General features: G+C 42.3%; 1 protein-coding gene across 1 annotated transcript in view; it reads left to right on the top strand.

Annotated features, from left to right (window-relative positions):
* The first annotated feature begins 432 nt into the window (after positions 1-432).
* LOC144773655 (tyrosinase-like) overlaps positions 433-18,349 on the top strand; it is a 154,924-nt gene continuing 137,007 nt past the window's right edge. The window contains exon 1 of the mRNA XM_078658804.1: positions 433-476. The gene's annotated coding sequence lies outside the window, so the exon portion shown is untranslated. The remainder of the gene's footprint in view (positions 477-18,349) is intronic.

Genomic DNA, 18,349 nt, shown 5'->3' with positions numbered 1-18,349 from the left:
TCCCCAGTCCTGAGCTGTGACTGGAGTTATACCAGGACACCGGCTTCCTATGCTACATGCTTGAACCTCACACAGCCAGGTTAAAGAGCAGCTTCTGCCTGTCACAAGGTCACGACTAGAGCTCTCAATATGGCAGCCAATGACAGTCCTGAAGGAATGCAGCAAAAAGAGCATTAATAAACAAAAAACATCTCTTACTTTCCAGTGGGTATATTAAATTTCCTTCCTGGGTGCCTCTGGGAGCGGAACTCTTGTGAAATCTCCATTGTTGTTTGTCCTCCCTCATGTGAGGGCTGTTGTCCTGCTTTTGACTTCTAGAGTCCTCTTTGTACACAGGAAGCCCTGCCCCCCCTGGATGCCTGCCCCAGGTACCCAGGCATTCTGTATAAATATGTGTCTCTGGGTCTTTCCAGGGAGGCCTGAGGTGGTGAAGAAGGACAGCTCTTGTGCAGAGTGTGCAGCTCAGCACCACAGAGGTATGACACTCTATGACTGCTCTCTGACTGCTGCTGTGTGCAATCACAACAGCCTTCTAGTGTGTGTGTTGACTGTTGAGTTAAGTATTATAATAAAGGGGTTTGCCCACATGATCCCACAACAACTGGGCAGGGAACAATTTTAAAGAAAAAAGTAGTATAAAGTGTGAATATTTTAATGAATCTCTGGTAATTTATTCACTTTTACAAACCATGATTTATTTTAACTTTTTGACAAGCACAGTAATCTTCACTCTGTGTGTACCTGGGGTGTGCATAATGGTTTAATCATAACAATACACATAGTAGGAAACATAAAGGGAGGAGGAAAATAATCACCAGATCTGTGTTTACAAATCTAGTGTAGAACACAAACAACAGTACATTGACAACTAGAAAGTTTCTAAACTAAATTGTTTCTATTTACTGTGGTGGAAAATTAATGAGCACTTTTCAGTTTTGGGGGTTTACTGTTGATCTCTAAAAGTCTTTATTTGCTGGACACCATCTTCCAGCATCAGCCAGGTGGGTTGAGGGTGCATAGACAAATGACTGATGCTGTGCCCTGTTCTAGGTAATACTGCACCACTGATAAAAGGCTGCTGTTCCTCCTCTGTCTGTGAGTAGCTTCAGTAGTAGGATGGTCCTCAGTAGCACTTGTCCTCTCCTCTGGTCTCTGTCCTGAACAAAATGGCAGCTTCAAGAAGACTGCCATTTCACTCAATTCTCTGCAGCCTATACATTTGCAGGATGGCCAGTCTATTGAAGGTTAGAGGACAGCAATTCCCTTAAAGGTTGGTTTGGAGAACTGCGTCCCGTGAAGGTTGGATTGGAGGCAGACAACTTTCTTGAAGGCTGCATTGGAGATATTATGTCTCCTGAAGCTTGGATTTAAGGCAGGCCATTTTTTGAAGGCTGGATTGGGGACAACCCATCTCTTGAACTTCGAATTAGAGACAGCACATATAGAGCAGGCTGGATTGGAGGCACTGCTTGCCTTGATAGCTGGATTTGAGACAGCGCATTTTGTGAACATTAAAATGAGGCGGCACATCTCTGGCAGATGAGGTTGGAGGCAGCGCCTCTCTTGAAGGTTGAATTAGTGGCAGCGTCTCTGTTTAATATTATATTGGAGGCAGCACCTCTCTTGAAGGTTGAATTAGTGGCTGCGTCTCTGTTTAATATTATATTGGAGGCAGCACCTCTCTTGAAGGTTGAATTAGTGGCAGCATCTCTGTTTAATATTATATTGGAGGCAGCACCTCTCTTGAAGGTTGAATTAGTGGCAGCATCTCTGTTTAATATTATATTGGAGGCAGCACCTCTCTTGAAGGTTGAATTAGTGGCAGCGTCTCTGTTTAATATTATATTGGAGGCAGCACCTCTCTTGAAGGTTGAATTAGTGGCAGCATCTCTGTTTAATATTATATTGGAGGCAGCACCTCTCTTGAAGGTTGAATTAGTGGCTGCGTCTCTGTTTAATATTATATTGGAGGCAGCACCTCTCTTGAAGGTTGAATTAGTGGCAGCGTCTCTGTTTAATATTATATTGGAGGCAGCACCTCTCTTGAAGGTTGAATTAGTGGCAGCGTCTCTGTTTAATATTATATTGGAGGCAGCACCTCTCTTGAAGGTTGAATTAGTGGCTGCGTCTCTGTTTAATATTATATTGGAGGCAGCACCTCTCTTGAAGGTTGAATTAGTGGCAGCGTCTCTGTTTAATATTATATTGGAGGCAGCACCTCTCTTGAAGGTTGAATTAGTGGCTGCGTCTCTGTTTAATAATATATTGGAGGCAGCACCTCTCTTGAAGGTTGAATTAGTGGCAGCGTCTCTGTTTAATATTATATTGGAGGCAGCTCCTCTCTTGAAGGTTGAATTAGTGGCTGCGTCTCTGTTTAATATTATATTGGAGGCAGCACCTCTCTTGAAGGTTGAATTAGTGGCAGCGTCTCTGTTTAATATTATATTGGAGGCAGCACCTCTCTTGAAGGTTGAATTAGTGGCAGCGTCTCTGTTTAATATTATATTGGAGGCAGCACCTCTCTTGAAGGTTGAATTAGTGGCAGCGTCTCAGTTTATTATTATATTGGAGGCAGCACCTCTCTTGAAGGTTGAATTAGTGGCAGCGTCTCAGTTTATTATTATATTGGAGGCTGCACCTCTCTTGAAGGTTAAATTAGTGGCAGCGTTTCTGTTTAATATTATATTGGAGGCAGCACCTCTCTTGAAGGTTGAATTAGTGGCAGCGTCTCTGTTTAATATTATATTGGAGGCAGCACCTCTCTTGAAGGTTGAGTTAGTGGCAGCGTCTCTGTTTAATATTATATTGGAGGCTGCACCTCTCTTGAAGGTTGAATTAGTGGCAGCGTCTCTGTTTAATATTATATTGGAGGCAGCACCTCTCTTGAAGGTTGAATTAGTGGCAGCATCTCTGTTTAATATTATATTGGAGGCAGCGCCTCTCTTGAAGGTTGAATTAGTGGCAGCGTCTCTGTTTAATATGATATTGGAGGCAGCACCTCTCTTGAAGGTTGAATTAGTGGCAGCGTCTCTGTTTAATATTATATTGGAGGCAGCACCTCTCTTGAAGGTTGAGTTAGTGGCAGCGTCTCTGTTTAATATTATATTGGAGGCTGCACCTCTCTTGAAGGTTGAATTAGTGGCAGCGTCTCTGTTTAATATTATATTGGAGGCAGCACCTCTCTTGAAGGTTGAATTAGTGGCAGCGTCTCTGTTTAATATTATATTGGAGGCAGCACCTCTCTTGAAGGTTGAGTTAGTGGCAGCGTCTCTGTTTAATATTATATTGGAGGCTGCACCTCTCTTGAAGGTTGAATTAGTGGCAGCGTCTCTGTTTAATATTATATTGGAGGCTGCACCTCTCTTGAAGGTTGAATTAGTGGCAGCGTCTCTGTTTAATATTATATTGGAGGCAGCACCTCTCTTGAAGGTTGAATTAGTGGCAGCGTCTCTGTTTAATATTATATTGGAGGCAGCACCTCTCTTGAAGGTTGAATTAGTGGCAGCGTCTCTGTTTAATATTATATTGGAGGCAGCACCTCTCTTGAAGGTTGAATTAGTGGCAGCGTCTCTGTTTAATATTATATTGGAGGCAGCGCCTCTCTTGAAGGTTGAATTAGTGGCAGCGTCTCTGTTTAATATTATATTGGAGGCAGCACCTCTCTTGAAGGTTGAATTAGTGGCAGCGTCTCAGTTTAATATTATATTGGAGGCAGCACCTCTCTTGAAGGTTGAATTAGTGGCAGCGTCTCTGTTTAATAATATATTGGAGGCAGCACCTCTCTTGAAGGTTGAATTAGTGGCAGCGTTTCTGTTTAATATTATATTGGAGGCAGCACCTCTCTTGAAGGTTGAATTAGTGGCAGCGTCTCTGTTTAATATTATATTGGAGGCAGCACCTCTCTTGAAGGTTGAATTAGTGGCAGCGTCTCTGTTTAATATTATATTGGAGGCAGCACCTCTCTTGAAGGTTGAATTAGTGGCAGCGTCTCTGTTTAAAATTATATTGGAGGCAGCACCTCTATTGAAGGTTGAATTAGAGGCAGCGTCTCTGTTTAATATTATATTGGAGGCAGCACCTCTCTTGAAGGTTGAATTAGTGGCAGCCTCTCAGTTTAATATTATATTGGAGGCAGCACCTCTCTTGAAGGTTGAATTAGTGGCAGCGTCTCTGTTTAATATTATATTGGAGGCAGCACCTCTCTTGAAGGTTGAATTAGTGGCAGCGTCTCTGTTTAATATTATATTGGAGGCAGCACCTCTCTTGAAGGTTGAATTAGTGGCAGCGTCTCTGTTTAATATTATATTGGAGGCAGCACCTCTCTTGAAGGTTGAATTAGTGGCAGCGTCTCTGTTTAATATTATATTGGAGGCAGCACCTCTCTTGAAGGTTGAATTAGTGGCAGCGTCTCTGTTTAATATTATATTGGAGGCAGCGCCTCTCTTGAAGGTTGAATTAGTGGCAGCATCTCAGTTTATTATTATATTGGAGGCAGCACCTCTCTTGAAGGTTGAATTAGTGGCTGCGTCTCTTTAATATTATATTGGAGGCAGCACCTCTCTTGAAGGTTGGATTAGTGGCAGCGTCTCTGTTTAATATTATATTGGAGGCAGCACCTCTCTTGAAGGTTGAATTAGTGGCAGCGTCTCTTTAGTATTATATTGGAGGCAGCACCTCTCTTGAAGGTTGAATTAGCGGCAGCGTCTCTGTTTAATATTATATTGGAGGCAGCACCTCTCTTGAAGGTTGAATTAGTGGCAGCGTCTCTGTTTAATATTATATTGGAGGCAGCACCTCTCTTGAAGGTTGAATTAGTGGCAGCGTCTCTGTTTAATATTATATTGGAGGTAGCACCTCTCTTGAAGGTTGAATTAGTGGCAGCGTCTCTTTAGTATTATATTGGAGGCAGCACCTCTCTTGAAGGTTGGAATAGTGGCAGCGTCTCTGTCTAATAATATATTGGAGGCAGCACCTCTCTTGAAGGTTGAATTAGTGGCAGCGTCTCTCTTTAATATCAGATTGGAGGCAGCACCTCTCTTGAAGGTTGGAATAGTGGCAGCGTCTCTGTTTAATATTATATTGGAGGCAGCACCTCTCTTGAAGGTTGAATTAGTGGCAGCGTCTCTGTTTAATATTATATTGGAGGCAGCACCTCTCTTGAAGGTTGAATTAGTGGCAGCGTCTCTGTTTAATATTATATTGGAGGCAGCACCTCTATTGAAGGTTGAATTAGTGGCAGCGTCTCTGTTTAATATTATATTGGAGGCAGCACCTCTCTTGAAGGTTGAATTAGTGGCAGCGTCTCTGTTTAATATTATATTGGAGGCAGCACCTCTATTGAAGGTTGAATTAGTGGCAGCGTCTCTGTTTAATATTATATTGGAGGCAGCACCTCTCTTGAAGGTTGAATTAGTGGCAGCGTCTCTGTTTAATATTATATTGGAGGCAGCACCTCTATTGAAGGTTGGATTAGTGGCAGCGTCTCTTTAATATCAGATTGGAGGCAGCACCTCTCTTGAAGGTTGAATTAGTGGCAGCGTCTCTGTTTAATATTATATTGGAGGCAGCACCTCTCTTGAAGGTTGAATTAGTGGCAGCGTCTCTGTTTAATATTATATTGGAGGCAGCACCTCTCTTGAAGGTTGAATTAGGGGCAGCGTCTCTGTTTAATATTATATTGGAGGCAGCACCTCTATTGAAGGTTGGATTAGTGGCAGCGTCTCTTTAATATTATATTGGAGGCAGCACCTCTCTTGAAGGTTGGATTAGTGGCAGCGTCTCAGTTTATTATTATATTGGAGGCAGCACCTCTCTTGAAGGTTGGATTAGTGGCAGCGACTCTGTTTAATATTATATTGGAGGCATCACCTCTCTTGAAGGTTGAATTAGTGGCAGCGTCTCTGTTTAATATTATATTGGAGGCAGCACCTCTATTGAAGGTTGGATTAGTGGCAGCGTCTCTTTAATATTATATTGGAGGCAGCACCTCTCTTGAAGGTTGAATTAGTGGCAGCGTCTCTGTTTAATATTATATTGGAGGCAGCACCTCTCTTGAAGGTTGAATTAGTGGCAGCGTCTCTGTTTAATATTATATTGGAGGTAGCACCTCTCTTGAAGGTTGAATTAGTGGCAGCGTCTCTTTAGTATTATATTGGAGGCAGCACCTCTCTTGAAGGTTGGAATAGTGGCAGCATCTCTGTTTAATATTATATTGGAGGCAGCACCTCTCTTGAAGGTTGAATTAGTGGCAGCGTCTCTTTAGTATTATATTGGAGGCAGCACCTCTCTTGAAGGTTGAATTAGTGGCAGCATCTCTGTTTAATATTATATTGGAGGCAGCACCTCTCTTGAAGGTTGAATTAGTGGCTGCGTCTCTTTAATATTATATTGGAGGCTGCACCTCTCTTGAAGGTTGAATTAGTGGCTGCGTCTCTTTAATATTATATTGGAGGCTGCACCTCTCTTGAAGGTTGAGTTAGTGGCAGCGTCTCTGTTTAATATTATATTGGAGGCTGCACCTCTCTTGAAGGTTGAATTAGTGGCAGCGTCTCTGTTTAATATTATATTGGAGGCAGCACCTCTCTTGAAGGTTGAATTAGTGGCTGCGTCTCTGTTTAATATTATATTGGAGGCAGCACCTCTCTTGAAGGTTGAATTAGTGGCAGCGTCTCTGTTTAATATTATATTGGAGGCAGCACCTCTCTTGAAGGTTGAATTAGTGGCAGCGTCTCTGTTTAATATTATATTGGAGGCAGCACCTCTCTTGAAGGTTGAATTAGTGGCAGCGTCTCTGTTTAATATTATATTGGAGGTAGCACCTCTCTTGAAGGTTGAATTAGTGGCAGCGTCTCTTTAATATTATATTGGAGGCAGCACCTCTCTTGAAGGTTGAATTAGTGGCTGCGTCTCTTTAATATTATATTGGAGGCAGCACCTCTCTTGAAGGTTGAATTAGTGGCAGCGTTTCTGTTTAATATTATATTGGAGGTAGCACCTCTCTTGAAGGTTGAATTAGTGGCAGCGTCTCTGTTTAATATTATATTGGAGGCAGCACCTCTCTTGAAGGTTGAATTAGTGGCAGCGTCTCTGTTTAATATTATATTGGAGGCAGCACCTCTCTTGAAGGTTGAATTAGTGGCAGCGTCTCTGTTTAATATTATATTGGAGGTAGCACCTCTCTTGAAGGTTGAATTAGTGGCTGCGTCTCTTTAATATTATATTGGAGGCAGCACCTCTCTTGAAGGTTGAATTAGTGGCAGCGTCTCTGTTTAATATTATATTGGAGGCAGCACCTCTCTTGAAGGTTGAATTAGTGGCTGCGTCTCTGTTTAATATTATATTGGAGGCAGCACCTCTCTTGAAGGTTGGAATAGTGGCAGCTTCTCTCTTTAATATTATATTGGAGGCAGCACCTCTCTTGAAGGTTGAATTAGTGGCAGCGTCTCTGTTTAATATTATATTGGAGGCAGCTCCTCTCTTGAAGGTTGAATTAGTGGCAGCGTCTCTGTTTAATATTATATTGGAGGCAGCACCTCTCTTGAAGGTTGAATTAGTGGCAGCGTCTCTGTTTAATATTATATTGGAGGCAGCACCTCTCTTGAAGGTTGGATTAGTGGCAGCGTCTCTTTAGTATTATATTGGAGGCAGCACCTCTCTTGAAGGTTGGATTAGTGGCAGCGTCTCAGTTTATTATTATATTGGAGGCAGCACCTCTCTTGAAGGTTGGATTAGTGGCAGCGTCTCTTTAACATTATATTGGAGGCAGCACCTCTCTTGAAGGTTGGATTAGTGGCAGCGTCTCAGTTTATTATTATATTGGAGGCAGCACCTCTCTTGAAGGTTGAGTTAGTGGCAGCGTCTCTGTTTAATATTATATTGGAGGCAGCACCTCTCTTGAAGGTTGAATTAGTGGCAGCGTCTCTGTTTAATATTATATTGGAGGCAGCTCCTCTCTTGAAGGTTGAATTAGTGGCAGCGTCTCTCTTTAATATTATATTGGAGGCAGCACCTCTCTTGAAGGTTGAATTAGTGGCAGCGTCTCTGTTTAATATTATATTGGAGGCAGCACCTCTCTTGAAGGTTGGATTAGTGGCAGCGTCTCTTTAATATTATATTGGAGGCAGCACCTCTCTTGAAGGTTGAATTAGTGGCAGCGTCTCTTTAACATTATATTGGAGGCAGCACCTCTCTTGAAGGTTGGATTAGTGGCAGTACTTCTCCTGAAGATTAGATTGGAGGCAGCATGTCTCCTGAAGGTTCAATTGAAGGTGGCTTGAACTTTAGAGGGTAGAAAACACTGTCAGATGAGTGATTAACACACAGTTGATTATATAATGAGGGAGCTGAAACCTTGAACCATGCATGCAATTTGAGCTGATTCAAGAACTATGTCATAACACAGGGTTGCAGGGTATCTCCCGAAGTCATTATATTAGTGATTCTTGTATTAAAGGCTGGTTGGGCTCATGCATTGTAGACCTCAAGTGAGAGGGCTCTAAATGCACTCATGGTTATGGGTTCTTTAAAAACAATATAGTTGTTTCCAGAGCTTGATAGAACACTGACTGCGAGTTCATGAAAGCAAGTGAACATGCAGGTGTGTCTATGTGTGTTTTTGTGCATACATGTCTGCACCCTTTTTTTTTGTACATGTGCATGCATGCATGTGCGAGTGTTTGTGTGTACATGCTTGCATACGGAAGGGCATGCAGGAATTTAAACCTCGGCAATGCAAACTTTCTGCCACAAGTGTTTGATTTATCTTAAACTTTAGATGGAACCCAAGCCCTTTCTTCAGTGTAGGTGACACCAGAATGAAAGGTTTGTTGTGACGGATTTAAGGGTGCCCTATTTGGAGTCCAGGGGCCACACCAGGTGTATGGCAGTATGGTGGTGGCTAATCCGCCATATGCTAACTTCACTGAGAGTGACGTCATTCTGCGCTTTCGCAAGAAGGAAATCCACGCACAAAGTAGTGACCTGTTTGCCAAAGGCTATTAACCCAATATTTGCTTTTGAGACTGAAACTATTTTGTAACTTGAGTAATGTTTTTTATGTATGTTAGCGAGGTTCCAGCAGCTCCTGCATCAATGACATTGTCTGTAACAATGATAAATTTAAACCAGAATTAGCAAAGGACAAACAATCTTGATTGACTGACTTTTCTGCTTCTTGTTTATACTTGAATCTGAGGGCTTACTCCAAGACATGGTAAGAGGGGTAGAACTTAGGGCCTCCTTTACGGCATTTTGGCGCAAGTTGCACTGCCCTATGCCAATGTGAAAGGGCGGGAATGCACCGTATTTGAGCAATACAGTGCATTCCTGTCCTTTCCCTTTAACGTAGGCTTGCAAAGGAAGGTGACTTGCTGTGCTGCCCTGCACCAAAAACCCACAAATCTGTCCCTAAAAGTGGCTATGCACCAAAAACCCACAAATCTGTCCCTAAAAGTGGCTATGCACCAAAAACCCATAAATCTGTCCTTAAAAGTGGATATGCACCAAAAACCCACAAATCTGTCCCTAAAAGTGGCTATGCACCAAAAACCCACAAATCTGTCCCTAAAAGTGGCTATGCACCAAAAACCCACAAATCTGTCCCTAAAAGTGGCTATGCACCAAAAACCCATAAATCTGTCCTTAAAAGTGGATATGCACCAAAAACCCATAAATCTGTCCTTAAAAGTGGATATGATGGAAATGGTTATTGCAGCCCCCTTCCCCACACCTGAACCCATTTGAGCTCGGCAGTAGCATGAGACGTTCTCAAATGAAGCTCCACGGTGATACGTATGTAAGCCCCACTGCCATCTTGTCTTGATCTCTGAGGGCCTCATTTATGGGGTTTTGGCTTAGGGCAGTGCAACAAGTCACCTTGCTGTGCTGCCCTACATCAAAGCAAAAGTGCAGGAATGAACTTGTCCAATATGGTGCATTCATGTCCTTTCCGAATGCGCTGGCACCATTTTGACAGCCTGGCACCAATGCAGGCACCCTAGCAACATGGTGGGGGTAAGGGTGTCAGTGTTGTTTGCAGAATTGTTTTTGTGAAGGAAGTTACACTTTTCATAAGTATGCCCCAAAGGCCCTGTGCAGTGTGCGGTGGTTCCCCTTTATCTCCCTCCATAATCTGTGACAGTGAACGGCCTGACACTGAGTAGTGTGCGGTAGGGGCCACACACTACACTTTCAGTGGGTAACCTTCATCTAATAATAAACTATGGCACTCAGAGAAGACAGGCGTTTTACTGTACTGTAAGGTCCAAGAGAGATTCTCTGGTGGGAGTAGGTCCTCCTGAACTGGACACTATTCCATAAAAAGTGCCCCATAATTTTGTAAAGCACATTAGAAAAGCAAAGTTGTGCTACGTTTTTTTCGCTTCGCTTTGCATTTACAGATGGAGTAAAGAAACATATAAAGAGCAAGATAACAAATCTGGTGCTTTTTATAAGGAGCAGCTATCTGCTCTTATAACACAGAAGTGGATAAGTACCGTCCTGTCTGCAAAAACCAGGGAGGATATCCCCCCCCCCACCCTGTTTTTTTGCCCTGATGAAAGTCTAGCACCTGTTTGGCCATTTTTGGACTGAAACATGGCGGCACTAGGGTCGTCGAACCAGAAAACTCCAAATGACCCCCCCTTAGTCCTATATTTCAATATCCCCAACAGTTCCATGAATAATGAGATACTGGGAACTGTCTGAGGATTTTTAGTCTTTAACACCCCCTTGTCACATCTTGTCAAGAGCTCCCTGGAATACGGTTGAGCCCACCATGGCCTTTAGAAGCCAGGGTGACCTGATGATGAAGCATGACACTACTAGAGTGTGTGAGGGTAATATAAACAAAAGGAATTGTTCAGTTCCCTAAAATCTAGTGGGTAACAACTAGGGGTCGATTCACAGAACTAATCTGAGACAAAATCTTAAACTTGCTACTTTTGGTATTCAAAGAAGACATTTAGTTGTAGTAAAGTTAGGATTTTGTCTGAAGTTAGGATTTTGTCTTAAGTTAAATTTAAGTTAAACTTAAGTTAAACTTACATTTGTCTTAAGTTTTGGTCTTAAGACAAAATCCTAACTTAAGACAAAAACCTAACTTAAGACAAAATCCTAACTTTACTGTTACTAAATGCCTTCTGTGAATACCAAAAGTAGTAAGTTTAGGATTTTGACTCAGATTAGGTATTTGAATCGGGCCCTAGGATGCTTCAGAAGAATCTTCCCATGTCTAACTAACCAGGGTTATTTTCAGAGAGTTTGTAAACATGGTTTACAAAATTGTGGGGTACTTTTTATGGGATAGCCTTCATCTCTCTCCATGCATGTGACTGGCTTGGCCCTGTGTAGTGTGCAGTGGGAGCACTGCACAACACTCCATGATCTGTGACAGTGACTGGCTGGCCCTGTGTAGTGTGTGATGGAAGGCACGTACTACACTTCCAGCGGGTAGCCTCCATCTCTCTCCATGACCTGTGACAGTGACTGGCCTGGCCCTGTGTAGCTTGTGGTGGGAGCCTTGCACTACACTCCATGATCTCTGACTGGCCTGGTGTTATATTCTTTATTTTGTATTTTACAGTTTATTTAAGTAATTGAACAGCTTGTTTATTTAATTGATTTTATTTATTAATTATCTGTGATAGTACCATTCTGTCGTGTTGCCTGGCAGGGTAGAATGTTATCGTTCAAAACAACACAATGGTTCAGCACCCCACACAGTGTGCACATTTGATGTCCTGAAAATTAAAAATTGGAAAAAAAGGGGATTTGACTACAGCTACACATAATAAGGCCGTTAATGCCATTTACAGCTGAAATTTTGAAAACGCATAATATAAAAAGTTCTGAGAGAAAAACCTTGAAAAATACGTAGGAATACCTTTCGCCCTGAAGAAGTCCTACGGACGAAACGCGTTGGCTACGTTTTTTTACTTGAAGATTGTCAATAAAAGCAAGAAAATAACTTTAAGTCCTACTGAAGTATTTTCTTTCGTACTATTGTATTGAATGTTATTGTCAAATGCACACTGTGTGGGGTGCTGAACCATTGTGTTGTTTTGAATTATGTTGGAAGTCTAGGGGTATATGACTTCAGGTTAATAGCACCCACAACAAATCTACTGGACCACAATAGATTGGATAAAGTGCAGCTTTTTTGGCCCGATACCCCTGTTCTAGTGTTTTGCATAGAATGTTATCGTTCTAAAGCTCCAGAGTGGACGGTTATTCTCTGGAGACTGAAGGCGGGAGACGCTCTGCTAGGTTGATGGTGCTGCACATATTTTCATCAATAAATCAACTTAATCTCCAGCTAACCCTGTGTAGTGTGTGGTGGGAGCCTGGCACTACACTCCATGATATGTGACAGTGACTGGCCATAGAGACAGGAATTACATATATGTGTCATATGACTGGGCATATGGCACATTCCTGTCCATTCCCCTGCCCTGGCACTATTTTGGCAGCTTAGCGCCAACAAAGGCACCCTTGAGCCATAGTGGAAGGGTGTCTCCGTTGTATGCAAGATTGTTTTTATGTAGAATGAGACACATTCCCGCACACTAACAATCCTGGGAGGCTTTTTCCTTTTTCCATGTGCGCTGCAGAATGCTATACACACAGAAAGAGGAAACAACGAGGAGAACATTGATATTTCACCACATTGCGCCTCTCCTGGGGAGGTGCAAGGTTTTTGTGTATCATTGTAGATTTCTTTGAATAACTTTTAAAACAATCTTTATGCTTACGAATCTGGAGTGATCCTTCCAAAAATATTTGCCCTGAGATTAAATGAAGACTGCAGTCTTTGTATTGACCCCCTCTGGCTGGATGTAGTATACATGTGCACCAGCCTCAGTCAGTAGGGCCGTACGCCCAGGATTACAAGGTCTTGCACATTGAGGGATGCATCAAAATCTATGCGTGTTGCATGAAAACACCCATTGCAATGTCCATGGAATGCCTCCCGTGCGCAGACTAAGGTAACGCAGCAGTTGATTTAGTGGCTTGCGCCACAAACATTGATGCAACGGCTGCGCAAGGACCTTGTACATGTGGCCCTTGGTTTTCTTAATGGAGCTTTTTGTGTATCATTGTAGATTTATTTGTATACCTTTTAAAACAATCTTCATGCTTATGGATGTGGAGGGATACTTCCAAAAATATTTACCCTAAGATTAAAGGACGACTGCAGTCTTTGAATTGACCCCCTCGGGGCAATTGAAGTATACATGTACACCAGCCTCACAGTCGGTAGCGTTGAGCTGCTGGCTGCTGTAGCACCCTTTCTCAGTCTGCCCACTGGCAGTGCAGTGCTTGGCTCCCATCACACACTACAGAGGGCCTGGCCAATCACTGTCAAAGATCATGGGGCCTCATTTATGAGGCCTTGCGTGAGTATTGCGCTTCCGATGCGTCACTTTTTGTGACGCATCGGCGGCGTAAAACATGCCTCCTGATGCGCACTATTTACAAAGTGACGCATCTAAGCAGATGCGTCACTTTGTAAACCCCTGCGCTACATTATACCTGCGTCAGGTATAATGTATGCAGAGGGGGCGTTCACACGCAAAAAGCCTCGTAATAGGGACGCAGTGAAATCTATGAGATTTCACTGCGTCACTTTTAGGATGCTGTTGCGTCAAAATCTTGCCTGACGCAAGCCCTTTCACATGGGGCTTGCCCCATGTGAAAGGAAGCATTGCTGGAGTTGCGTCACTTTTGTGACACACCCCAGCAATGCGTCACTTTTGCGCCTACAGATACGTCAGAAATACTGACGTATCTGTAACTCCTGGCGCCATGATGCGTCATACTGTAAATATGACGCATCATTGGTGGTGCAAGGAGGGCACAGTGAAAAGTGACGCATCACTGTTTTCACGCAGCGATGCGTCACTTTTCATAAATGAGGCTCATGGAGTGTAGTGCGTGGCTTAACTTAAATGTATAGTTTCACGTTACATATTTTAACTATTTAAATATTTAGTTTATATAGCTTTGGCAATCTTCAGACTACATGTGCTCTCTTTTAAGTACGTAGCACCCATCCTATTAATTACTGACAGCCTACCTTGCTGCTCAGTTATCTATATGATTGGGAGAATGGATGCTCATACTGCTACACACACTCACTTACTCATTCACAGAGTTACCTAAACACCCTCTCACTCACCCATACACCTACTTACACAGACATTAAGTAAGGTAGCATACTCTATTGACTAACTACAGTCTGCTTCAGGGGACAGTCATATGGTGTAGAAGATTAGCATAAAACATGACAAGGGCTTTGCATGTTAGACTTGAATTTGTTAGATGTTTCACTTATGTATGTATAACTGTGTGAGTTCCTATCAGGAGATGATATTCCATGAACATGTGCGTTTGTTTGTAAAAGGTTGTCTATCTTTGTGATATCTAGGGTCCTCTAAATGTGTCTGAAAAAATATTGGGTTATTTAAGTGTTTAGGAAACTGCATTCATTACCACAAAAAACATATCAGTTGTGCCTGCATGTGTGAGTGTATCGTTGCGTGCTTCTCTAACTACCTCACTAGGTGTTTCAGTGTTTGTCTGCTTTTCTACTGAGCTGTCCCAGATTTAAGTCTGGGTGAAGGCTGGACGTCTGATTGGGCACAGGTTTCTATAAATCCATATAGCTCACTGAAACATAAAAGTGAATATTTTCATTTTTAAGTGACAATGTGATTGGCCAAATGTCTCTGTAAGGGCCTGCATAGATTGCGTCCTGGGTGTATTATTTCAAAAAGACAGCCAGCATTTTCTTTTGGATGGCACCCGTCAAATATCCCAATCTCATAGTTCTGTTATACACACTTCTGGTGTTCTGACTGCCCACAAGACTTAATCTTTGACTTATGTTATCACAATATTAGGAGGGCAATCCAATTCCCTTGTTCAAATTGAACTTTCCAATTTGAATTCCATGTATCTGTAATAACTCTTTTTTGTTTTCAATTACTTACCATATCTTGTTTTTCAGTTAATTTCTAGACATTGGTGTCCTTTTCCATAACATTCTTTTTATTGAATATCAAATTCCATCTCACTTAAAACAGACCTAGCCAGCGCATTTCATCCCTTAGTGGGACTTCATCAGGGCAATTTAATTTTTCCTCCTTCTCAAAATTCTTGTCCATTCATGTCTGGCCTCCTTTCAAGCAGCCTTTCGGCGTGTGTTACCTAGTCCTATCCGATCAATAAGGGATGAAAACCTGTTGTGTCTGTTTTAAGTGTGATGGAATTGTATACTTAATAAAAAGAACTTACTAGGTGTACTAGTGAATATTGGGTTATTTAAGTGTGTGAGAAACTACTTTCATCACCACAAAATACATATCAGTTGTACCTCTCTGTGTGACTGAATCTTTGCATGCTCGTCTAACTACCTCACTAGGTATTTCAGTGTCTCTCTGCTTTTCCACTTAGATATCTCCGATTTAAGTCTGGGAGTTGGTTGGATGTATAAATGGGCAGATAGGTGAGTTCATATAGCTCACTGAAAGATCAAGGTGCATCTTTTACTTTTTAAGCAAATAGATCCCTGCACTATGGCCTAGCTACAACCTACCTCACTGTTCAATTATATAGGTCTTAAGAAAAATGGATCCCTGGTGTAGCAGTTCAAAGTGATATGGCATCCCTATCAATAAACCTCCATGCACAGATCAATGACCTAGGCACATTGCCTGGGGTGGGGCTTAAAATCCTAATGAAGAATTCCTTTGCAGAACTGATCTCGCTTTCCCTCACACTGTCTTTGTGTACTCTAATATATGCCAAAGACAGAAATGGAAGTGATCAAATAAATTCTGTGCACAGATTAATACAGTCAGGAGACATGTTAATAAAACTATTTCTGCTTTCTTCATGGACTTTAATGTGGGCTCTATCTATAAAAACAATCTGTGTTTTGACATGCATGACATATATAGAAGTGATGGAGTTCAGTTCACAGACAAAGGTGGAATGGTGTTTCTAAGCAACCTGAAACTCCGAATACAGTCTTATCTGTCTTATACACACTCTCAACACAAAGGTTCTTGTCAGAGCCCTCCAAGAGGCCCAATTTTTGTTCAATTTCTTGTCAAAAAGTTTATTATTAAACCTTTGAAATCTGCGACGACGTTGTGATGATCACAATCCCATCACAGAATCGCAGAACAAAAGCAGACATTCAACGACCACCACCACATTAAAAAATGTTATCTTATTAAATGAATTCTAACTATTACAATAAACACATTGCTTACCACATCACTGCTTTTAAAACATATTTGCAGACATATTTTTCTAGTACCTTTTTTAAGAAACTGTTTAAACCCTACTTCCCGTTTTTGCAATTACACCGAGAGTCAGGATGACTCCGGTATCCACGCCTTTTTTAGGGGGTGCAAAACAACATATATGCACACATTTCACAAGTATTATACACGAGGGATTAATTCCTGCACTGTTTAAAGTAATATTTTTTGGGGTAATTTATATAAGAATAACCATTTAAACTGAGTTTGAGTAAGTATATGGCTCTCTGACTGTATCTGTGAGTGGGATGTACGACATTACAACGCATGCTTTTACATCGCATGCTTTTACAACGCGAGTTTTACAACGCATACCATTACAACGCATAGTGCTTTGGGGCACTGGTGTCAGAAGGCATGTCGTGGCTGCAGTTGGTAGTTCTAGAAGGGTTAGGCACTCTCGATTCCTGATCAAACCTAGAACTGTCAACGTATGGCAGTATCTGTAATATTAACGGTCCTTCCTAAGATGGCCGCCAAAGTCGCCAGGTAGCTGTCAGTAGTTGCTTGGCTAGGCGGTTTAGTTTATGTGGGGCGCGCGAGCCGGGCGAGCTGCGCACTTCAATTTTGAAAGTTTCCTGAGGAGAAGTCTGTGACCGTTCCTCCGCGTTTGTGTTCATAGCGGGAGGAAACGGAATTAGTATTTCAGAGTAGTTTTCAGTCGGAAGATAAAATAAGCCTCTTTTATCTCGTAGTTCCAGTGTGAAACGTCAGAGTGAGTTTCTGGTCCGTTTGGTGAAGAACGGAATTTCCTAGACAAACATTTCCTACATTGTCAGGGTTAGCAGTCAGGAAGCAGATCCTGAAATTCAGTCTGTTTGGGATTGCGCTTGCTTCCTTGAAGACTCTTTCATCCAGGCATTATAATCTTCGACTAGAAGGCTGTTTGTGGATTTTCAAGGCAGCAAGCAGTTTACTTAAGCCAGTTCGAAGACCTTCGTCAGCGCAAGCTGTTTGGAGACATTGGAGACAACTCAGTAACCTCGGAGATCTGAAGACTTCAGACTTTATGAAGTAAAGGTACTGTGTGCTGTGCTGAACCTCCCTTCATTGCGCTTACCCTTATTTTTTCCTTCCCTTCTCTCCTTCCTTGATTCCTTTTTGCGCGCTACGGATGTTCAAAGACTTGCGCAGCTTGTACATATGTCCAGCGGAATAGAAAGACAATAAAGGTACAGACAAAAGAAAGTCGATACTGGAGATTCAACAGGTAGGATAGTTCTGAGTGGAGCATTCCAAGAATCCTTCTGCTGAATAGGAAAATGTCATTAATGTAGTTTATTTCTCTTTTAGATAGAATCTTCAAAACTCCATACTTACCTAATATAGAAGAGAGACGAAAACTCTGCAGTGAGCTGGTAGGATGAAAGCTATATAGAGTATAGAATGTTAAATGATTCTGAGTGTAGTGTTCTCAAAACCCCCATCCCTCTTTTGTGTGCATTAGACACCCCACTTAAGATGTCTGGAGAAGCAGTAGAAGATTCCAGAGTCTGACCGGGGTGCCAGCAACAGAGTGTCTCTTCTTTCTCACTCCACTTCCCCTTTCCCCCCCTTGCTGGTCAAGTAGATAAATTCGCTGCGACACCCGTGAGTGGGAGTTTGGGATTAGCAGCTGTTCAGCCTCTGGAGCCTTTGACAGATTGAAGTGCCCAAGAAGTTTGCTTCGCCTGGGCAGAATGGCTGAGGGATTTGATTTGAAGGCCTTGGGAGAGATGTTGGGGGGAATCCAGCAAGAGATAAGAGCAGTCCGCGAGGAAAATAAGATTTTGAAACAAGAAATATGGGCGTCCCGACAGGAGACTCAAGTATTAGCTCAGAAGGTGGATGCGTTGGCCATGGGGAATCCTGCGGGTGGGTCTTCTTCCACACAGGTTTCCGCTCATAGTACGGACCCAAAAACAGTGGCTCAGGTTATCCATTCAGTCTCTCCTCTTATTCCTTTAGCGGCCCCAGAAAGGTTTCAGGGGGATCCCCAAAAGGCTCAGTTATTTTTTGACCCAATGTTCTTTACATTTCAT

This window comes from Lissotriton helveticus, chromosome 8 (genome assembly GCF_964261635.1).
Source record: "Lissotriton helveticus chromosome 8, aLisHel1.1, whole genome shotgun sequence".
Lineage (NCBI taxonomy): Eukaryota > Metazoa > Chordata > Amphibia > Caudata > Salamandridae > Lissotriton > Lissotriton helveticus.
This window is presented reverse-complemented; position numbering and strand designations above follow the sequence as displayed.